The 25,068-nt window shown below is 38.6% G+C and overlaps 1 protein-coding gene across 1 annotated transcript in view; it reads right to left on the bottom strand.

The window, feature by feature from the left end:
* The window catches only part of myocd (myocardin), a 210,439-nt gene that overhangs the window by 76,156 nt on the left and 109,215 nt on the right, over positions 1 to 25,068 (bottom strand). The gene's annotated exons all lie outside the window — the stretch shown is intronic.

Genomic DNA, 25,068 nt, shown 5'->3' with positions numbered 1-25,068 from the left:
ACACGCAGTTAATTGAGTCTGAACGAGCATGAAAGACACAGCAAACAGCCATCTGAGTGTTTGCGTTTGGAAAAAAAAACCTCTCTCTTCTGCGCCTGGAGCTGGAGCAAAGCCATGTTAGTGTTTGCAGGCTACAACACGAGCTCCAGATTTTGTATTGTTTCTCTTCCAGCGGTCCATTTCTGCTCAGGCAGACGGCAGGCGCGTGTCTGTTTGTTTACAGTTCCTCAGCTTTCAGCTGCACGGATGCATCCCTCCAGCAGCTGCCACTCTTATCCGCTGCTGCCAACTTGTCAATTTACACAATTTACAAAGAGCAGATCCGCCTTCATCCAGAACAAATATTAAACACATCTACAGTGTGGATTCAGTAGCTAGAAACCCATACAAGGTCTCCACGTGAAAAATGGACTCAGGCTGCATGTGCTCTGTACGCTACATCATTTCCTGTGCTCGGCACTATAGAGGCACCACAAACATCTTTCTAAATGTGTTATAGTTTATAAGGTGAAGTGAAGAGAGACTAAATACTCCTAATGAGAATTACCCCTGACGGATGACCAGCGACTGGCGTCTCAGCCCGTGAGCCTCAGCTGGACTGATTATTGATTTGCCATCCTGCAGCTTCCATCCCAGGCAGCCAAAAAATGATGTGGCTGAACGGCAGCCTGAATCTGATAGGTATACTTGCTGGATTCATGGTGAAGTGTGAGTCAGAATGAGCCAATTTGTAGATGGAAAGTCCCGCCAAGCGCTGGTGAATTTGATTCAGAGCAATTATCAGTTCTGGCTCCCAAACGCTGGAGGAAGGTGGTTTAGATTCGGCAGGACGGCTGGGTTTCCTGCCACATTCATAACGTCTGGGTCTAGGAGTTACAGCAACTCTGGTTAAATAAAACCATCACAATTTACTCTGATATCATAGACTATTTAGAGTTTCGTTAACATCTCGGTTGTGTTAGTCTAGTATGAAATAATTAAAAAAAGGTTTAAAGGTAGGTTTTCTTGCACATCTCTTGATTGAGACTCAAAAAGTCTCTTTTTCCTGCGTGTTTGGCCTCCTGCCCCTCTGCTTCCCGCTCACTCTTGGCCACTTTCGTAAACCAATCAGACACATGACTGCCAGTCATTTGTCATGACAACTGGAGGATATTTCTTTATGAAGTAAATCAGGAGGAATGCATCTAGCTTCATGTGGAGATTGGTGCATGGACCGGGTCAATCTGTACATCTGCAGTTCTGTTTCCACGAGCAGAAAGGTGTATTGGGGAAGTTTCTGGTATGACTGCTATGTCAGAACTCTCATTTACAGCTTAATCAGTCATGCACTTATTAAAACGTCAGCTTGATGGGCTGAAAACTGGATATAGGACCTTTTTAAGTCAATTCTGAAACCTTTTCCATTGAACCTTCGAAGATCTTTTTACTTTTAAAGCATAGCTTTCTGCAAAAGGAATTGATTGATAATCCAATGGCTGATGGCTGAAGTGTAACAGACAGGCATCTCATAGACAATTACAGTGTCTGACTGATCAGCTGTGCCCATACAACCAACTGTCAGTCCGTTTTGAGCCCCACAGGACATCAGTTGAAAGAAACCTGCGGTCTGGCCTCTTTTAAAATCTTTTTAGAGAAAGAATGCCCTGATGGGTTTTTTGGGAGCAGAGTCACTTCTGGGAAACAGCAGTGAAGACACTGCATTTACTCAGACGATATCTTGACACAGAGATTACATGTAGCGCGGTTGAAGGAACAAAGAGAGTTTGTATGCCATATAGTACATAAACACCAGCCAGGGCAAACAATAACAAACCCCTGCATTTACCTCAGACGCAAGACAACATTTGCAGTAGATCATTGCTAAAAGGCCAGAAGAGGCTGGGACTCCTCCTCGGAGCATCAGGAGGAAACTCTTTAATGAAGCCTTAACTGATGGGCCTGGTTTGAAAGCCCACCCAGAGACAGATAGAGTCCACTCCGAGGATTTATACCGCAGTGACAACCACCGCTGGAAACGGCGGAAGAAAACGCTTTCTCAAAGACAATGACACTCAAGTTCAACCCGGTGTTTTGTACGGCTCATATTACAATAAACTATCAGCAGATCTGCTTTTTTATGACGATAGATTAACTGAAAAATATCTGTTCATTGTGCGTCCCGAAGAGAGAAGTGGTAAAAGGAAAACAAAGCTTTTCATAGTCTGATGGTATCTAGCCAATGGTGGTCTTTATCTTTGTGTCAACACAATGAGAGCGGAGACACGTGGCATCTGAAGCTCCATCGAGATGAGAGGATAACGGACCCCACTTAACAGCCGACCCGCCATCGATCCCCACCCGAAAGGGTCGAATGCTTATTGTATTATCTGTGTTTCTCTCTGAAGACACAGAGAGGGGTGACTGGAAGAATGGGGAGTTGCTCATCTGGTGAAGTTTACGACCACCCGGCATGATGGGACGGCCATTTTTACAGCATGGTAAGTCACTGGTCACATTCCTGACTTGTGTGATGTCACATGCGCAGACACTATGCTCCAGATTTAGGAAAAAAAGTATACTTTAGCATGATAAATTTAAGCACACTTAGTATACTTCATAAGCACATACTTATTGTACTCAAAGTGTGTTATTTTCGAATACTAAAAACGTACTTACAGTAGTATACTAATGATATATCATTAGTGCTACTTAAGACATACTTAAATACAACTTAGTGTACTTGACTGTACTATTTTGAGACACCATTAATATCAACTTATACATACTTAAGTACAATTTTCTCTACTAATACTGTACTTATTTAAAATGTTCTTTAATTCGATTTTAAAGTATACTTTAATCCACTTTTCAGATTACGATTAATACATTTAGAATAAACTGGAAATGTATTTCTAATTTAATCATAATGTGTTGCCATTGCATTTTAAATATATTTACAAAAATTTAAGTTGTACTTAAGTATATTATAGTTCATCTTAATGGTGTCTCAAAATAGTACAGATAAGTACACTAAGTTGTACTTTAGTATGTCTTAAGTAGCACTAATGATATATCATTAGTATACTAAGTACATTGTTAGCACATTGATAGTACACTGTGAGTACACTATTATGTGCGCAGGAAGTATACTAGATGTACTTCATTAACGTACACTTCAATAGTACACAGAAAGTATAATTTTTTCATAATTAATTGGAATTTCGAATGACTTTTAAGTAAACATAAAAAATAATTAGAACATACTTGGAGTAGAAAAAAAGTTGTAAAAAAGTTTATTTTTAACATGCAGGGCATTGCAGGAAAAATGTGCATTAATAAAGTACATTTAAGTACAACTTAAAGATGTACAGTATAGTGTTAGTACATCTAAACAACATTTTCAAACAGTTTCTCTTCATCGTAACATTTTTATTCAAATTTGGATCATTTGATCCCAGAGAATTCTTTTTATTAATACTCTTTTAAAAGTTCACAAAACAAAGAAAAAACTGTTTATCAACTAATTTTACAGAGACCTGAAGAGCTTGATCTTCAGAAGAAACAATAGATGTGCTAGCACTAGCCTGCTAGCTGTGCACCGCAGAGAAGCTAGTAATAATGACAGGGATGAACATTAAACTGACTTTTGAAACTTTTACATGTGAAACATTGACACAGTTTGTTTAAACTCAAAATGTATGTCCACCAAAAAATAAACAAACAAAAACTATTACAATCAGTTACTGATGTTACTGTTTCTTTTTGGTCACAAAATTCTCATTGTTACATTTTCTCCGAATCACTGCTCTCACATCAGACACAGTTGTTCCTGGAAATTCAGCAATAACTGTATCTGTAAAATAGAAAAGGACAAATAAAATGGTATTACAAATCATGCTTTTCCAGAGTTATCACATTAGCAAGAAGGGGGCGTACTGTACATACACGAGGAAAACCTGAAACATGTTGCTTCTGGCTATGGCCAAGGCAAGGGTGGAGGCATAAAAACAAAATGATAGTAAGGAAAAATAGACTTAACCAATACTTACCAACAAGGGCACTCTGCTTTTCCGGATGTAGCTGCTCTTTCGCTGTTCCAGTAGGCCCTGATTTTCCTGTTAGAGTCGAGGATGCCAACACATCCCGCCCAAAGATGAGCACAGCTAATTCCTGTGTGAACAGGGACATTCTTGTTCGGTTTAGTCTAATCTAAAAACATGGCATCATTGCAAAAACCTGGCATTTAAAGGGTTAAAATCTTTAGGAATTCATGAATATTTAATATCAATTATTAGGTCATATGTAGGTGAAAGAAATTAGCTTAATGAAAGTAGAATATAATATTAATGTATAGTATATGTTATAGCTACCGTGTGAAGAGTGCATTTTTTGCGCTAAAGGGTCAAAGTGTGAGTATTTGACACTGCACAAAAAATAATAATGCATGAAAATCAATATTGCTACTCATCATTGACATATCCCAGGCTGTAAAAATCCAAAACAAAAAAATCTACTTTGCATGTAGTATATTGAAAATAATTCAATTTTTCTGTTTTTTTCATCTAAAAACATGGTGGCATCGAGACAAAAACCTGGCATTTAAAGGGTTAAATCTTTAAAAAATCATGAATATTTGATATCAATACTTAGGTCAGATATTGGTGAAAGAAATTAGCTCAATTAAAGTAGAATATAATATTAATGTATAATGTGTTTTATAGCTACCTTATGAAAAGCGCATTTTTTGCGCTAAGGGGTCAGAGTGTAACAATTATTCTAGGTATCCTGGAGGGTTAATGACATGAAATATTATATTTTACTTAAAAAAAAACAAAAAACTATTTAAACAACATTTTATCGCAATCCCGAATCAAGATCGTATTATCGCCCAGCCCTAGCACTCGCATACAGTTTGTACCTTTACAATACGCCAAAGTTCAATTTAATTAATTCTATATTTTCATATCATACAATGTGTCATGTTTTGTAGTATTTTTTGTACTTAGTAGACAGTCAGTATTTCAAAACTAACACAGCTGGAGTGCCACCATCCACTTCTGCAACTGCATTGCTGTCAAACCTAAAGCCACTTATAATGAAAAATATGTCTTATTATATGTCCCAATATTCCCTTATTCCTGTAAATACTTACATTTGTTTGAAGAACTTGTGATGGGTCAATCTGTGTTTCATCTTCATCTGAAGTGAGACTAGAAGTTGCAGTAATTATTTTTTTTGTACTGAAGAGAAAGAATGTATTACATGACAACAATATATGAACTATACCACAGATGCTTTCTGGTGAAGAGATTTTTTAGAAAAACATCTTGTCTTTCATCTTTGCAGCCAGCAGGAGAAACAAAATGTTTTATAGCTACTGCAGTGCATTTTGGGATATTCAAACAGATTAATTCATCACTCAAGGTTCTATAGTTTCAGACAAAAATAATTAGTGGGTGACATTCACTTCATATCATTTTTCATAAACAAGATGAGACAAGATATTAAAAGCATAACCAACCTACAAATAGGGATTTCAGTGAATCAAGACTTTGGCAAGTATGATAAGAAATGGAGCATTATTTTAAACCTACAGGTGTTTTAATCTGATGTGAAATGCAAAGAGAGGGCAAAAGCAAAAAACAATCGCTGTGGAAACTGCTAGTGCAGCAACAGGTCATTAATAAACATGTAGTGACAAGTGATGAAGCTGCAAACTGTCTTCTCACTGCAACCACTGCTGTGTAAATGTAAACACAGCAGCTGAGTGCTGTTCACAATATTAGTTGGTTAGCTTCATTACTGCTCAGTATATCAAAATATATGTGCACGTGTGTGTTAGCAACATATTGTGACTTTTACTAAATAATTGATTCTATTTTCATGTTATCAGGATGATGAGGATGTTTTTGCAGTAGTATCGACCAGTGTTGCCAACTTGGTGACTTTGTCGCTAGATTTAGCTACTTTTCAGAACACTTTAGCGATTTTTCTTTTTTTTAAGCGACTAGCGACATATTTAGCAACTTTTTGGACAGACCTTAACTACTTTCCTTGAAGGGAGTCGCCAGTATTTCTCAGTGAATGAGAGCTAATGTGGCTCTCTGGATTGACTGTTCAGTGGGTGGGACAGAGCAGCAGCACGTTCAGCGGACCAATCACCAGCCAGACAGACGTGGTGATGATACTTCAGTTACAGTCGGTACAACAGCCTGCATAAAACAGTTTTTTAATATTAGAGGCAGATTTGGATGGACATTGAGGAGCTTCTTGAAATAAACGCTGGTCAGTCAGTTTAGTTTAACTTAATTTAAAATATTTTTTTATTTTGTATATGTAATAAAGTCATGACGTCATATATATGCAAATTGCCACGTGACGTTATCTAGCAACATCTAGCGACTTTTCCTGCAGGCTTTAGCTACTTCCCACTGAAAATAGTAGGCAACACTGTTATCGACTTTGTTATCGACAAATTTGAATGCCGTCAGAACTATCTATAATTCCTGGTATTGTGGTATCCCTAGTTGCAACACAATATAAATGTTAATTAAAGTTTATTTTCTAAATAAACTACCAACACAAGCAACAAAAATAACCTTTGGTTTGCTTCCGTCATATGTTGTGGTACAAGGTGAGGTCCTTCTCCAGCAACTGCCATGTGCCAGATGTCTTCATCCTTGAGGAAGGCTTCTTTTTTTTCCCATCAACTCCTTGTAGTTGTCTGTAACCACAACCATACATCAGACAAACTGTCAAAACCATGTTTTTTCCCTCTTTTGCTCAATATTTTAGATATTTTGTATGTCTCGTGAAATGCACCACGGTCAATCTAATATTATACACAACAAGTCACTTTAAGTCTTTTTTATAAACACAGTTACATAAAAATTGAAATTACATACAAGGTTAACATTAACAATCATTAGCATGAGCCACTGGCAAATTCTTTATCAAATAATCACTAACACTTGGTGGCTGGCAAGTGCTAGCATAACACATTTGTACAAACAATTTTGTTCTTGTTCTTTTCTTTACATTGTGGCAATTGTCCATTTATGGTTAAAATTTTGCTAAACATTCTCCACACAGCATGCTCACAAATGTTCACACTAAATGTCATCTCAAGTTGCACTAGGACCATTTACCATTAGCTAATGCAGCTTGTGAATGATAACTTTGCATATTAACTTGTTTAGTCATTGTAGAAATAATATTCATTCATAAAATACTTCACACCATGCACGAGCAGTACAAACCTCCGAGTAGGAGCGGTTTTTGCAGCCACCTTGTCTTTAGGTGCTTTCCTGGTCCCAGCACACTTGTATCCATTCGTCTTCACTCGACAGGTCCGGCCGTTTTAATACCTGAACAAGCTGCTGTCTGTACTGAGGTGTCACAATGTCAGTACTTTCGACGTGAATTGTGTTGTCCCTAAAATAAAACATCCCGAACTTGAATTGTGCCATTGTAACTCAACTACGACGTTTCCTTCAGCATAATTCAAGCAGGTTGCATTCGGGGGAAACCGATCAGCGGCAGCACAGCCAGGGTCAATTTGAAAAATGTGAAAAATGTCCACCACAAGCAAATTTTCAATTTTGACATTGAAATTTGAAATAGTCTGTCAGACGCAGACTCTACGTTCTTGCAAAAATTTTACCACTGAAGTAGTTTTTAATTACACTTATTTTAAGTGCACTTTAACACTGCTATGATAACAATGATATGAAAAAAGTGTTATAAAAGTAAACTTATAAAAAGGGTGCTAAAAGTGCACTTAATAAAAGTAGATGCAAATACACTAAAATTAAACTTATATTTAAAGCATTCAAAGTACATCATAAATGAATATACTAATCAAACACTTATATATATTTCAGTGTTAGTACAGTATATTTTATATGAATATACTTAATATGAATTTAAGTATTAGTAAAAAGCAAAAAAGTGTACTTTAAGTAAACTGAAGTACTACTGAGGGAATAATACATTTGTAATTAATATATTTTTGGTTTACTTTATTTTAACACATAAAGTCCAAATGTGCTGGAAATGTACTTTCAGAAAATTAAGTACATTTTTAGTACATTAAAGTATATTACTTTTTTACCTGGGTAGTGATGCACACAAACAAGATATAAGTCAGTCTGGCAGCACAGTGAGGTGGCGGCCAGCCGTGTCAACATCCAGCCAGAGGACCGTTTTTTTGAAGCAGTCACTGGTGAAGTTCCCAGAAATCTAAGCATAATGGCGTTCGGCAATGTGAAGACGGTCCCTTCGCCGTCCACAGCCAGCAAGGCGTACAGTGCAGTCTGTGGTTGATGTAGTAGACATACAGAAATCCATAATGTAAGTTTCTGCCCGCTAGTTTCTTTGGTGCAGGCTTTAGCTTCACCGCCACATTAGCTGTGAATCATTATCTTAAATATAATGTGGCTTGTCGTCCTGACACTTGGCTCTGGATTGGCGTCACGAACATCAGGAAACCTCCGTTGGTGAGCCGAGAATCTGCTTTTTCACGGTGGCGACTGCTGACGGCTGGCTGGCCCGTGATGGCGAGACAAGTTGCAGGTCAGCAGTTCCAGGCAGAGTTAGTCGCTGCTTTGGCTGCCTGCTCCGAGTGGAGCCTGCAGGGGTCCGGGTCTTGGTTGCCGTTGTTGGCTTTTCTAGCTAAAGATCCATAGCTAAAACAGTTTGGGGTAACCGAGTTTAGTTGGACATGAACTTGACTTGTCCAGTCAGCTGTTGAATTGGACCTGAACCAGCTGGCTTCAAAACTGTTCTTCAGAAAGTCAGGGTTGACGTCACAGAGGGTTTGTCCGGTTCTCGTTCAACAGTTTCTGGTTTTATTTAACGCAAAAATGAATACAGTAATCCCTCGTTTTTTGCAGGGGTTTCGTTCCAAAAAGAACCCGTGATAGTTGAAATCCGTGAAGTAGCAACCTTTATTTTTTTACAATTATTTAAAAAAGCTTCAAATTGCGGATATCAGCACCGTGACCCGAGTAATTGGATTTGAACGGGAGAATCGGAGCAGAACGTTTTGTCGACATTATGGGTTTTGGAGAAAATTTGCAACCTTAAATTTGGCAAACTGTTTTACGTACATAGTACATATTAAACCGTAACGTTATTGACACACAGGAAGTGAAGAAGCGGGGAGAATGTTTAGCCAAACAGAATGCAGAACACGGTGCACAATGCAAATCCGTGAAGCAGCGAGACCGTGAAAGGTGAACCGCGTTATAGCGAGGGATTACTGTACTCACCAAGAAAGTACTCTTCTGAGCAAAAGCTGGGTGGTTCGGTGGGTCATGCATTCTTCACCTCGTGTTGCAATCAAGCTAGATAAAAGTGTTGAGCCAGTCCCAACACGCCCGTCACTGCTCTACAAAACAACGTGTTTCTCATTCTAACCAATATTAACACATCAAGGGCAACATTGGGACACGTCTCGGCCCCTAATAAGCTCGACGATAGAACCGAAACCTCCCCGGCGGAGAGCGATCGGTCTTACTCACTGACGTTTCCTGACCGTTGACCTGAGAACAAAAGTTTGTGACACGTTTGTGATTTTCACATCCAATACAAGAAATGATGAAAGGCCTGCTGTCACAGAAGATGGTTTTATCTAATATTGAGCTAATATTTGCTACATTTATTATTGCGTGGAATGTGACATTCTCCGTATCCGTCCACACGAGCTCTGTGTTTCTCAGCATCAGTGATGATTAAGTGAAAATGTTTCACGTATGGCATCACTTTAAGCAGTTTTGATTTCCTTTTTTTCCAAATTATTTCTAATGTTTCCTCGATAGGAGTCACAGCCTTTCCTATCCAGATGTAATCGTTCTGTTTTCAGTCCAGTTCAACTAAAGGTGAAGTTGTTAAGAAATCAGTCGGTCTTATATAACTGCGTATATGGTCAATTTTCATATTACCAAAAAAAAAAACTGCACCAAGGTTAATGTTCTCTGAGGGAGCATAGATTTATGGTACCAAATGCCAGGGTATTTTGGATGCCCTTTGTGATGAAAATAAAAATTCCAACAATTTTTCCCGCTTCAGAGTCGGAAAACTTCAATAAAATGGACCCGAATTAATCTCCCCCAGTTGAATCATCAGCGAAGACAGAAGACGGCGGCGTCATCAAGGCTGTGAACGTACAGTTTACGGTGAAAGTCCTGTCAGTCGTCAGTCTTGAGTGAGTCAGTCGATATAATTTAGTATCTTCAGAGAAAAGCTATTAAAATCAAAGCAGCCGTCATATGTTTGTTTCAAAGAGTCCCTGCAGTCTCCTTTTCAGCAGGTACGAGGTTCAACTGGGGATCAAATCTGCTGACTGACTCACATGCACCTCACCACTGGAGCATCTGGTGACGGCTTCGCTTGACAGGAAACAACTTGGGAGCATTACTGTATACTGATGCAGGATGAAGGTCCAGAGCAGATATGGGGAACTGTGTGCTCCAGACTTCGTCCTGCCATGATGCCGCTGCCATCATCGGTTTCATATTGAGTCAAAGACAGCTCCACCTCCCCAGAACTTCACGTGACCCCTCCATGTTTCACATCTGATCAGGTGAAATGCTCTGGCTCATGGCTCGTGTTTTGTCTTCTCATCCATGGCTTTGGTGAAAGGTCCATTTTTGTCTAACTTCGTCTACAAATTCTGTATTTATGATACTCGGCGTGCTTTCACACCTAAAGGCTTCAGTCCATTCAAAACAAATATCCACGACAGCCAAAGTTCTGACATCTATGCTGTATTTCACCTCTGTTTAACCAACAGTAGCTGGTTTAGTCCACAACACAGGATCTTCTTCATGCGTTCACATCTCATTTTTGATGAGTGATCACTCAGGATGCTCTCATATGAATTCATTTCTAATCTATTATTGTAGGTATTTATTTGCATTTATCAGCAGTGAGGTTCATATAAATAAAGGAAAAGAAGGCGTCTCAGAGGCCAAGGAATGCTTGTTAAAGCATCAGACAAAGAAATATGCAAGACTGTTTGCAAATCAGCAGTAGCGACACAATATTTGCATAAGAGGACTCAGCTGTTTTTAAAAGTTTGTTAAAGTCTGTAAAACTCTAGACACGAGAATGAATGTACAGTAGCATAAACAGTGATTTTGATAAATCCTTGATCACCATTACTGAAAATACTTGCACATGTTTCTCTGCTTGATTGTGCAGCCATGCTGCCCTGGACTTGGTGTTTTCTGGGTAAAAATGTTGAGTGTTAAGAGTTTGACGATACATAATGTAAATGGAAAAGCGCCAACGATGCGGCAGTATCTGACTGACGCCCAACACGGCCTGGGAGCTGCACATTTCAGAGAAACATCTCGTCTTCTGTCAGGCCACCAGGTTTACAGTCTCATTGGGTTTACGTCAATTTGACCCAAAAGTGAATAATTTAACTTTTTTAACCCACAGAGGCCAAGAATGTAGGAATGAGTTTGGGCCTTCGGCACGCTTACATTCTCCTCTGTGTGAAAAGAAACCAAACTCATCAAACTAAAACGATGGAAAGCTTCAAACGAGATTCAAAGACTTTTCTCCCGTCACTTTTGTTTCAGATGTGTTTTGCTTTTGCAGGATAGTTGTGTCGGGATGAATCCTCGCAGAACCATGAACGCTCCTGTAACTGCTGATGCGTGTCACGGCCCTGAGGCTGCACTCGACTCATGTGTTGGTAGTTTTGCATTGATTGGAGTAATCAGGAGGGAAAATACTGCTGTGTGGTTCCCCGTCCCTCATTGGTTGAGTTCAAGCTCCTGCTCTTCGCTCCGCCTCCATGCTGGAACCTGAAGACGCCATTGGACGGGCTCTGCTCCATCCACCCAATCCTGCCATCGTCTGTACTTCCAGCTTCCTATAAAGCTCAACCTCCCTGTTAGTTTGGGCTGCTGGGTGTCTTTGAGCTCGTCATACTGCTGTGTGCAACTTTGGTGGCGGCGTTTATGATGGGATGTTGCACCCTTCTGTTTCGTGTGCTGTACTCAGTTTATTGTGTATTAAACACTCTCTGTGCAGCAGTATAGTTGTGGCTCTGTGTGTAACTTGGACCTAAGTGTAGGGTTACCACCTTTCAGAAATAGAAATAAGGGACGCACTGATTTCAGCAGCGCAGGAGCCAAAAAAAAAGCCCCAAAACTTCTAAACTGAATGAAAATGTGTTTATTTTATATGAAAAAACTAAATGCTTTGATTTAAAGTTTAAAGTGCTTTAATAGCATTGAACTTGCATGACTGTACAGACAGACAACCATACTAGCAACTGAAATATCCTCCTATGCTATGTATGTCCACATCAGCCAGGATGTATAATATAGCCTACAGGTGAAGAATATGGTGTAAAAGTTAATTTATTTCAATAATTCAACTACAATATGGTGTCAAAGTTAATTTATTTCAATAATTCAACTACAATATGGTGTCAAAGTTAATTTATTTCAATAATTCAACTAGAATATGGTGTAAAAGTTAATTTATTTCAATAATTCAACTAGAATATGGTGTAAAAGTTAATTTATTTCAATAATTCAACTAGAATATGGTGTAAAAGTTAACTTATTTCAATAATTCAACTACAATATGGTGTAAAAGTTAACTTATTTCAATAATTCAACTAGAATATGGTGTAAAAGTTAATTTATTTCAATAATTCAACTAGAATATGGTGTAAAAGTTAATTTATTTCAATAATTCAACTAGAATATGGTGTAAAAGTTAAATTATTTCAATAATTCAACTACAATATGGTGTAAAAGTTAACTTATTTCAATAATTCAACTAGAATATGGTGTAAAAGTTAATTTATTTCAATAATTCAACTAGAATATGGTGTAAAAGTTAATTTATTTCAATAATTCAACTACAATATGGTGTAAAAGTTAATGAAAATACGGTACAAATCGTTAGTTCAATACGGGACGCAACATTTTTTTCTCAAATAAAGGACAATTCCGTATTTTACGGGACGGGTGGCAACCCTACCTAAGTGACCTCCATATGAATAACATTCAACCAGTTTGTTTTCTCTGCTTTTTATCAAGTAAACCGATCTGGCTAAACCTTTTTGGTTCCTTAACATTTAGTTTATGTTGCATCTCCTTATTTCCAACGAGCTGGGGCGTAACAAACATATTGATATGACCTTCTGTGGTCAGAAACGCACCACGACGGGCCGGGCGCTTTCAAAGTGCTGCATGAATATAGAATGAAATAAGACAAGAAAACAAAGCCTTTCTGGGACCCTAAACATCAACATTATCTGATCTATTTCCTTTGACATTTAGGAAAATGTGCAAACTCGCTGAGCCACAAATTTGGTGCGTTGTTTACTTCCTATTACAGGATCCTCGTCTCATTATGCGATTCATGAGCAGTTTTACTGTAATCTCGCATTTGTTTTATTTAGCTTGGACTAAAACTACAGATTGCTCTATTTCACGGTGAATTATAATGCAGCCTTTCTGAGTTTTAACAGTTCGAGCCAAAGATTCACACTTGTAGCCTTTAGCAAATCTCTTCATCGGCCCCGGTCTCTTAGATTAATAAATTATTCATCCCAGCAGTCACATCTGCTATGCTTGCTTTCATTTTGTGTCTTTCCCCGCCGCTCGTACGCTCTCCGGGGTTAGCAGGCGACCACCAGCCGAGCTGAAGCCGGGCCAAACGTACGGGAGGCTTTCGGGGCCTGTGATATTTACGTTGGGGTTCGTCCAGGATTTCCAACGGATGATTGTGAATTTATGTTGCAATCAACGTATGAGGGGAACCTCCAGTCCAGCTCATTATGATAATTCTTTCATGAGTTCTGCTCAATAACATTTGTTTTGCACGTTTGTGATGGGTGAACCTGTCGGGGGAGTCCCCAGCAGATCCCTCGTGAGCCTGAACAGAAAGATGACGGATGGATGGAGTTTTCATATATAGGTTCACTTGTTTACAACGTCCACTGAAGGTGTAGCTGATGAACAGTCTTTACTGGAATGCTTTTATCTCAGAGGCTTTTCTCCAAGACTGAACTCTTCTTCACGCCGTCACCAGGCCAAGCGGTAATCTCCAGTAATTTCAGCGTCCGACACCGTCCGGTGCATCCTCATGTCTCATGCTGCTTAAATCCAACAGCATGATCATACTTAGCAAGAGAGGAATGCGAGGCCGTATCTGCGATGGGTGACATGCTGTATTTGAAACGAGACAATGTACCAGAAGAATGCTTTTGAAATAAAATGAAATCCCGGTAAACGGCCGGCGTTTGAGTCTTTGCTCACAGCTCTGCTCCGGCCCGAGCCCCGACGCTCCCTGCTGTTGAAACAGGTGGCATTTCTGGACTTCTTTGAACCTTAAAGACTCACAAATCAGCCACGCGGGTTTTCAGCGCAAGATTTGAGAAGATTTAGAAGTTTTACAATTCCATAATAAACAATGGCACCGTCAAAATGAAAATATTTACTCAATTCTCCAAAGTGACTGATGGCAACTTTGGCCACTAAACAGTGTCATGAGTGTTATGGCGTCAGGTGCCACGGCCTGTATAAATACTCTCCGTACACTTGTTTATTGGAAAACCCCCATCTGGCTTCAGCAAGACGCAGTCAGACACGATGGTGACCCCTGGGATTTTTTTTTTTCCTACTTCTTTTCTTTTTCAAATGTAAAATATTACGGCTGTTTGCTGAGCTGGAGGAGGAGGGGAAGCTGCACGGCAGTCAACTGTCAAGCGACAGACAAGACAACATTGTAAAAGACTGCAGGCTCCACATCGCTGAGCCCAGCCCTCTCCCAACCTGTAAACACAGAGCCTGCCTTTTGAAGAAGCATCCAAAAAAGCCCAGTGGCCTTTGTGTCGCCCCCCCCCCCCCCCCATTTACGGGATTTATAAATGATGACAGTGTTGCAGCGCCGTGCAAACGTTAAGAGTTCAAGCATGTGACAGCTGAAGGAATAAGCAGACATATCTAGGAAAGAAAAAAATAAAACACGTACTGAGGATCAGGAAAAAAATTCCCTCAGAATGAGACAAAATGGTCAAAAACACGGTCGAGTCACTTTTCCAGCCGAAGCTCATTCTGGGATCTATTACTGGATTATAAGGCGTCTTCATTTGAAACGGCATTAAAACAAGCCGAGCATTTTTGTGTTACTTTTACCTATTTTATGACCAACGTGGTTTAGTCTGGAAGGGCCCTAAAAGCAGCGGGTGACAGCTGATGCATACACAGAGGCGCTGAGACGTACGGCAGAGAGAGCGCTAGGGAAGGTTGAAAGGTCACATGTTTCAAATAAACAAGGACAGGCTAAAACAACCGCTTTTGCTGAACATCTTGCAAGAAAGGCAACATGAAAGAACCTTTGAATTAACTGTTTAGTGTCATTTATTTATCAAAGCGTCTTATCTTTGACCTTTGCAATAAAAGGGATGGATGAACTGTAAAAGCATGACTGCCAACATTTCACAGAAGGTCCCGACTTTATCATAAAATTATGTTTATTTGGGATGAATGCAGACGGTTTTAAAATACTTTTCCTCATGCAGATGGAAATTTACATGAACCATGAAATATATCCTTGTAGTGAATGTTACGGACATAATTCACCTTATTTATTAAGTGTGGTTCTACACACAGATCATTATTAAATGCAGCATGTTGTCCTTCATGCAACTATGACGGTTCAGGGATGAGGCCCCTTTAAATGTGGTCATGACATTGAGCTCCATGCGGTTTTAGCTGCTGGACAGCTCCATTTTGTGTTTCAGTGTTCTGAAGTTTTCTAATAAACAACACACGTTTTTGAATGGGAAATTGTCTCTGAGTTTTCCTGCAATTCTCACATCCTGACATTAAAAAAAAACAACAAAAAACACAACCTCAGTGAATCTGAAAGAGGGATGAGATTAATAACTTCTGTTACCCTTAAGTAGAAGTGAAATGTGTGAGGAAAAGAGCTAAGTTATCCTAAAATGTTATTCCCAAAAGGCGCAACCCTTTTGTTTAAACCTTTGTTCTTTAAATCACCACTATGTAACTTTTCCACCTTAATATAATATTTTCAGAGTCATTGTGATGGTACATCAACTTCCAACAGGTTTAATGAACCTCTGTCATGGTCTGAGGGGTCTGTATCGTATGTATGTAACTTTGAGGAGCATGGTAGGAACCCTGCCACACTAAAAAACTAAAAATCTTTGACTGCTTAACGGCATACGTCACTTCCCCCTCCTTCCCGATTTGTAGTCGAGACGAAAGCTGGGCGGGGCGTGGAGCGCAGAGCTCAGCAGAAGCTGGTGTCATGGCCGAAGCACCGAAAAAAACGAAGTAAATAAAAGTTTTATCGAAAATAGATACATTACCTCTTCGCTATCCATCCTGCAAACGACCGCTGAAAACAGAAAAGTCGTTTTGAAAGTCCGTCCCGTCTTATTTCATTCACTACCAAAACAAATGCATGCGACGGGAGATCAGGATCTTTCCGGCAGTACGCGCTGGTGCTCATGGGAAATGTAGTGTTCTTTCTGGTAAAGCACTACCGCTTTTGTCCAAAGGAGCCGCCAAACTCAACAAAAGCTGAAAGTTACATTGTGCTGCTTTAATGCATGTAAAAATGTATAAAAATTCATCCGACTGAAGTAGGCCTTATCAAATTCAAAGTCAGATAAGGAACAAAATATAAGTATTGTTTTCAGTGTTTTTGTTTCACAAGTAGCTTTTGGGGGTTGTTCTTGTGTTTCTTTGACCATTACAGTCCGAACTTTTCCACTTGTGAATAATCTTCCTCATTTTAGCGTGTTTAACTTCAAATAGTTTGAAAGTTGATTTATGACACTTCCCAGATTGATGTGAACCAACAATTGCTTCTCTAAGATCCTTGCTCATGTCTTCTCATTATGGCCTTGTGTTTACACACACACATATGACATATAAACCTCTTTGAAAATTGACTAGTGGAGAAAAAGACTGGTGCTGATTAGTGCTATGAATCCTGTATCATTCCATCCATGTTTGGGGTTTCTTCTCCTCTAAGGGAGCATCTTCTCCTCCAGTTTTAGCCCAAAGCTCCTCCCTGCCCACAGCGGTGACCCTCTACAATGACTCTTTGAAGAGACTTGAATCATGACTGCAACAATTAATCTCCCTTCGGGGATTAATGAAGTATTTTGATTCGAACTGAAATGAAAACACTGCCACAAATAAAGAATGCTGTCAAAACGTCCCCAAGAGCAACTTCTCTCAACAGTCCCGGGGAAGTTTGGGCCCGGGGCCTTAGCCTCGTTATATCTCAACCAGAACAAAACAGGCATCCAAACAAAAAAAAAAGAAAAAAAAAGATAAGACATGTAGACCAATACGAAAGCAGAAGAAGACTCAGATTAACCCATAATGGAAACCAAGATTGTGACACCTGCTTCCGGATAAGTGGCTGAAAATGGATCCAATGGAGCCCAACAAGCTGTGAAATCGATTTGTAACTTTATAAACCCACCAAACATCTCAAGAACGAGAAAGATGTCATCGTTGAGGTGGCTGAGACACTTCACAGGAACGTGTCCAGGATTACACCACTTGGTGCTGTCAATCACTGCAGTCCCTCCTCCTTTACCAATATCGCCTTGTCTGGACTATATTTCTGCTTAATAGTCTGAGATCTTCCAAGGCCGCCACTGAAGTCTGGACGATACGCCTTCAGTGTCGTCCTGGTGAAACACGTACTCCTGCATTACCGATGTTCCAGCTGTGTCCTCATCACCTCTCTCAGCTTGGTCATTTTATTTGCCAATGATCTCACATCTCCCACGATGATTGTGGCTTTCTTGTTCTCTACTTTGCTTCTTCTCTACATCATTGACGTTTCCTCTTCGACCCATCTGGGTGCGGGTCTGATTTCGGACATAAGATGCAAGAATTAAAACCACAATTCCCCGGAGTAGGATGGTAGAACTAGCAACCATTTAATTATTTCAAACACCAATGTATTAGCTGAAATGAATAAATAGGTTTACCAGAAAATCTTTTTAACGTTCACAAAAAGTGTTTATCTTTACTGCAGGGGTAAAAGAAACACATCCACTGTTGCTCTAACGCACATCTGGCCAAACTGCTGTCAAACGTCTGCAGTAAGTAAGTGTGCTGGTTCTGTGACGAGAGTGAGAGGGTAAGTGAGAAGCGAAAGTCGGCCCAAGACGTCTCTCCTCTTGTCTCTGCAGCTGGACCTCTCATATTCCCTTTCTTTTTTCGTTTGACCACCTTCATTCACATCGGTCTAGAGAGGAATTGAGCCATGGGCGTTGCGTCAACACTTTTAGCCGTGAAACAGTGGGACGTGTCCCAGGCCTTACGCATGCACACGTTTGACAGAAAAAATAAAGAATAACTGTAATGGCTTGAACTGCGTCTTGTCTGGTTTCACTTGAAAAAAAGATACTAAGTAGACCAGCGAGGAGGATCTGTTAATGTTTCATGGTTCACTAGATTATATCCAGAATGTTATGAAAAGCGTGCTTTCTCTGAATTCATCATCTTCCAACCCCGGCTGAAGTTCTCAACTTAACAAATACAAAGGCAGTGGCACGTGGTGGGTGGGCGGGCAACCGACTAAAACAATAAGAGGTTTAAGTGGCTTCTCGCCCACTTATACCGGCCAAAGATGAGGCAGGAAATGCCCTGATGCTTGAGCTACTGTGTAAAATGTAAACTAAAAACAGAATGCAATAGTTTTAAAATCTCTGAAAAGCCTATTATATTCACAATGGGACATGGAAAACATGTCAAATGCTAAAAGCAAGACATTGCCACTCATTTTGAATTCAATGGCAGCAACATGTCTGAAAAAGTTGGGCCATGGGAAACAAAATGCTAGAAAAGTTAAGTGATACGAAACAGACAAACCTGAAGGAGCCTGTTGCAACCTGTCCCAGCATTTTTTTTTTAAATGTGTTGGTGCCATCTAAAATTAACAAATACAATCACTTTTACCTAGGGTTGCCACCTTTCAGAAATAGAAATAAGGGACGCCCTGATTTCAGCAGCGCAGGAGCCAAAAAAAAGCCCCAAAACTTCTAAACTGAATAAAAATGTGTTTATTTTATATGAAAAAACGAAATGCTTTGATTTAAAGTTTAAAGTGCTTTAATAGCATTGAACTTGCATGACTGTACAGACAGACAACCATACTAGTAACTGAAATATCCTCCTATGCTATGCTACGTATGTCCACATCAGCCAAGATGTATAATATAGCCTACAGGTGAAGAATATGGTGTAAAAGTTAATTTATTTCAATAATTCAACTAGAATATGGTGTAAAAGTTAATTTATTTCAATAATTCAACTAGAATATGGTGTAAAAGTTAACTTATTTCAATAATTCAACTAGAATATGGTGTAAAAGTTACTTTATTTCAATAATTCAACTAGAATATGGTGTAAAAGTTAATTTATTTCAATAATTCAACTAGAATATGGTGTAAAAGTTAACTTGTTTCAATAATTCAACTAGAATATGGTGTAAAAGTTAATTTATTTCAATAATTCAACTAGAATATAGTGTAAAAGTTAATTTATTTCAATAATTCAACTAGAATATGGTGTAAAAGTTCATTTATTTCAATAATTCAACTAGAATATGGTGTAAAAGTTAACTTATTTCAATAATTCAACTAGAATATGGTGTAAAAGTTAATTTATTTCAATAATTCAACTAGAATATGGTGTAAAAGTTAACTTATTTCAATAATTCAACTAGAATATGGTGTAAAAGTTACTTTATTTCAATAATTCAACTAGAATATGGTGTAAAAGTTAATTTATTTCAATAATTCAACTAGAATATGGTGTAAAAGTTAACTTGTTTCAATAATTCAACTAGAATATGGTGTAAAAGTTAATTTATTTCAATAATTCAACTAGAATATAGTGTAAAAGTTAATTTATTTCAATAATTCAACTAGAATATGGTGTAAAAGTTAATTTATTTCAATAATTCAACTAGAATATGGTGTAAAAGTTAACTTATTTCAATAATTCAACTAGAATATGGTGTAAAAGTTACTTTATTTCAATAATTCAACTAGAATATGGTGTAAAAGTTAATTTATTTCAATAATTCAACTAGAATATGGTGTAAAAGTTAATTTATTTCAATAATTCAACTAGAATATGGTGTAAAAGTTCATTTATTTCAATAATTCAACTAGAATATGGTGTAAAGTTAACTTATTTCAATAATTCAACTAGAATATGGTGTAAACGTAAATTTATTTCAATAATTCAACTAGAATATGGTGTAAAAGTTAATTTATTTCAATAATTCAACTAGAATATGGTGTAAAAGTTAACTTGTTTCAATAATTCAACTAGAATATGGTGTAAAAGTTAACTTATTTCAATAATTCAACTAGAATATGGTGTAAAAGTTAACTTATTTCAATAATTCAACTAGAATATGGTGTAAAGGTTCATTTATTTCAATAATTCAACTAGAATATGGTGTAAAAGTTAATGAAAATACGGTACAAATCGTGTCCTGTATTACTTCAATACGGGACGCAACATTTTTTTCTCAAATAAAGGACAATTCCGTATTTTACGGGACGGGTGGCAACCCTACTTTTACCACATACTGTCTATATTTGCTGGTGTGGGTCAGTCATCCAGGTCTCGACGTCAAAGACTTTCAAGACTTCCAAATAAAAGGAAATCCAGTTACCGTGACGAAGCCTTGGGGAGTTTCCTGTGTTTTATAGTTAATAAGATTTGGGTTTAACACATTTGCACCGTGGCATATTCACATCTTTTTATTTATATTTAAAAAAAACATCCCACCTTTTAGGGTGGTGGTTAGCACTGTTGCCTCACAGCGAGAAGGTTCCTAGTTCGACTTCTGGGCCCGGTGGGGGTTGCGTGGGTTCCTTCCGGTTATTCCGGCTTCTATGGAGCCAAATCAAGGCCAAAAGTTTTGCTAATTTGAAAATAAAATTTGAACCTGAAAATTCTTTTTTACAGTTTCAATTTTTATTTTTTTCAGTATCAGATCTTTTTTTCAGTTTCAAATCTTTTTATTTCAGTTTCAAATCGTTTTTTCAGTTTCAAATCTTTTTTTTTCAGTTTCACGTCTTTTTTTTGGCACCAATCGCAGTATAAAAGCAATAAACTATGCCAGACTGTACAGTTCAACAGCCACACTTTAAAGTTTGACATTTCCCACTTCCACATACTTCCAAGTACGGTCTAAAACAGCTTTTTAAACAGAAATGTGTCACTAATATCAGTTTTTTCCACTGCCAATCACGTGAATATGGTGTATATACAGTGTTGAATCATACTTCTACTGATAACTTCTGCAACCTACGTTTCCTGAAGGCAACATGACTGAGGAACGTCCCCCGCCTTCTCTGTTCTGCTGTCACTCATGATGCCACGCCCCTCTCAGTTGATGCCACGCCCCCCACGCCAGATCGGGGCCAAAAGTCTGAACCTGAAAAAAAATGTTGAAACTGAAAAAAAAAGACGTGAAACTGAAAAAAAAAGATGTGAAACTGAAAAAAAAGATGTGAAACTGAAATAAAAAGATTTGAAACTGAAAAAAAGATCTGATACTGAAAAAAATAAAATTGAAACTGTAAAAAAAAAAATTTCAGGTTCAAATTTTATTTTCAAATTAGCAAAACTTTTGGCCTTGATTTGGCTCCATAGGCTCCCTCCCACAGTCCAAAAACATGCGTAGTATTGATGATTATAAATTGCCCGTAGGTGTGAGTGTGCATGGTTATCTGTCTGTATATGTGGCCCTGTGATAGACTGGCGACCTATCCAGGATGACCCCTGCCTCTCGCCTGCAATTAGCTGGGATAGACTCCAGCAGACCCCCGTGACCCTGCGAAGGATAAAAATGGGTATAGAAAATGGATGGATGGATGGATGGATGGATGGATGGATGGATGGATGGGTCCCACCTTTTCTTTGTAAATGGCTTTGTGCAAATGCAAAAATGTGCATGATTAGCTCCGTCTGCGGGCGCCGGGCCTCATCTTCCTCATCTCAGTGTTCAGATAGGACGTCTTACCAAAGTTAATCTTATTGCTCATTAAAAGGAAATCATGAGTTAAATTCAACAGACCGTCTCCAAGTAAAAGTGGGGAAAAAAGCAGGACACAGAGGACCGCGGGGAAGTGTGACCATGACTTCTTCTGAACCGGGCTAAAACTGGTCCAACCGAAAGGAACACCAAGAACCAATTTTAAAGAGCTTTTGGGGCTTTTTCTTTTTTGCAGGAAAAAAAAGTGCATAAAAATAAAGGTTTCTTAGCCAGACGTTGCTATTATTCACATTAATGAACGGAGTTATCACCCGGAAACTGGAACTTGTCATCAGTAAAAAATGTGGGCCAATTAATACGGTGGTCTGCTGTCTGGGCTCTTGGGTTGAATCGTTTACTTCATTTGTGCTTAGCACGTTTTATTGACTGGGGCTCACACAGGTCAGAGCGAGCTGTTGCCAAGTACATCAGTCAAAGTAGTGGCTAACAGGATACTGTTGACAATGTAAGTTCACACACTTTATTGAGGTCTTCGTTTTTTATTTATTATTTTTTCTCTTTTTTGTGTTAAGACATCAACACAGCAGACGGGGGTTGGTTCTGTCCAGGTCTCCGGACTTCTCGAATCTCTTCAAAGGTCGGCAGGGTCAGGAGAGTTTGCTCATTTGCTAACAGTGCATTTATCTGTTAAATTTCTCATAAGGGAAATTTTAAGAAAGCATTTATGTAGATACAGATGATTATTCAGAGGTCCTGCCAGGCCCACTGGAACACATTTTACTATTGTGACCGGGACCTTATGTTTTAAAGTTGGCATTATATTTGCAGAGTTTGCAGCTACTTATATTAGTTTGGGAACCAGACAAATGGACAAATTGCGTGGTTTTTTGTGGGTTCTTTTTTTTTTTTTTGCTTTGGCAAACTTGAAACTTCTGAGCTTGAAACTTCTGTTTTAAGTACCTCTTTTGCCCGTCCAAGAGGATCAGCTGTTTTTGGAGTGTTTCATATATGTAAAAGGCACTTTGCAGTTTGTTTATGTTTTAGTCAGTGAGATTTTCTCCATTTGGCCCATTATACTGGAGATTAAATAAATAAAAAGCCTATCTATTTAGCAGACCTTAGTATTAATCTTTTTCGCCACGCTGTCAGTCACTTGTAAATCCATCCATCCATCCATCCATCCATCCATCCATCCATCCATCCATCTTCTACACCTGATTCAGGGTCACAAGGGTCTGTTAAGCGTATCTGGCAGCTCAACATATTATTGGGCTGAGGGAGGAAACTGGAGCTCCCAGAGACGACCCATGCAGACACGTGGAGAACGTGCACACCCAACACAGAAAGGCCTAAAATGGGATCCAAACCAGTAACCTTCTACCTAGGACACAACAGGGCTTTCTTTACATATCAAAACATCATTTCAGAATAAAACAGACATCGGATCACCATCATTCCTGGGAGAGTCCACTAGCCTGCATCAGTTGAACTTAAACTGCAATTCCACATCACCAGTAAGGAATGATCTTAATCCTATTTTAACTGACTAACAGTTGTGCTCCTTCAGTTCAAAATGATGTAGACATCATGTAATGAGGCTCGAAACATGACGGTTGTGGTGGAAAGTGTTCAAATTCTACAGGAGTCTTGTACGGACAATAAAACTATAATAATTTTCAGACGTCCTGTGTGAGCACAGCTGCTGCGGACATATGCTGTCAGTTCAAACGTGGAACCATAAATTATCTTTTTATAGGTTAAAAATAAAGCATGAATAATGTTATATAAAAGCGTAAACCAGTGTATATCTTTCAGCAAAGGCTATTTTGTTGCAGCAACAAGGGAGAATGGCTCGATAACATTTCCCAGTTTAATATGCAGCAAACGATACTTTTCCAAAGGTTATTGCTGGTATCCTCCCTCCTTAGCATTGTGTTAATATGAGGGCTGTCAAAGTTAACATTTTAATGCACTATTTATTTTAAAGTGAGATAAATGCACGCACGTTTCGGGAAATATGAACCTCGGCCCAACAGGTAGTTGGAGAAACGAGGTGCGTAGCCGTAATGGACTGTACGAAGCCTTGGTCACATGACCTGGTTTTAGAAAGCCTCTTTTTACATGAACTGTAAGATACAAAATAACAAGAAGGAAAAAAAAAGGTGTACCGTATATACTTTTTTCTCGTAATGTTGCCCTCGAGGCTGACAGGAACACGCCCATCATGTGTCAATCAAAGTTTGCTGTGGTTGCCAGCTGCTTTCAACATAGGGTTCAACATATCTTGCTTTGCATGTAATAAGACTAGGTAATATATTTGTTTCACCTTTTAAGTTGAATTATTGAAATAGATTAACTTTTACACCATATTCTAGTTGAATTATTGAAATAAGTTAACTTTTACACCATATTCTAGTTGAATTATTGAAATAAGTTAACTTTTACACCATATTCCTCACCTGAAGCAATATTCTACACCTTGGCTGATGTGGACATACAGAGCATAGGAGGCTATTTCAGCTGCTATATGGCTGGCTGTCTGTACAGTCATGCAAGTTCAATGCTATTAAAGAACACGTTTTTTCATATAAAATAAACACATTTTTATGCAGTTTAGAAGTTTTGGGGCTTTTTTTTGGCTCCTGCGCTGCTGAAATCAGGGCGTCCTTTATTTGTATTTCTGAAAGGTGGCAACCCTAGATGCTGTGAGCATCCCAATCTGGCCGATAAAAACTGTAACTTACTTATACTGACTCTACAGTCTAACACGCACCATAATTTGTTAATTCATCTTTATAAGTGAATAAATATCGTTTTGCCTATAACTTATTCCTGCAACCCTCTTTTATCGATCCGGCGAGATGGGTCACCGCGTTTTTGGAGCCCCAAGTCACATATCCAGGGGCTCCTCTGAGCACCAGACCAAAATAATTATGTGCAGCCCTGCACATAGAAATAGTGTTTTAAAACGTCATACAACTTAAAAACTGAAAGCGGTGAACAGACTGCATCTAATTTCTTACTAATACTAAT

This window comes from Cololabis saira, chromosome 19 (genome assembly GCF_033807715.1).
Source record: "Cololabis saira isolate AMF1-May2022 chromosome 19, fColSai1.1, whole genome shotgun sequence".
NCBI lineage: Eukaryota > Metazoa > Chordata > Actinopteri > Beloniformes > Belonidae > Cololabis > Cololabis saira.
This window is presented reverse-complemented; position numbering and strand designations above follow the sequence as displayed.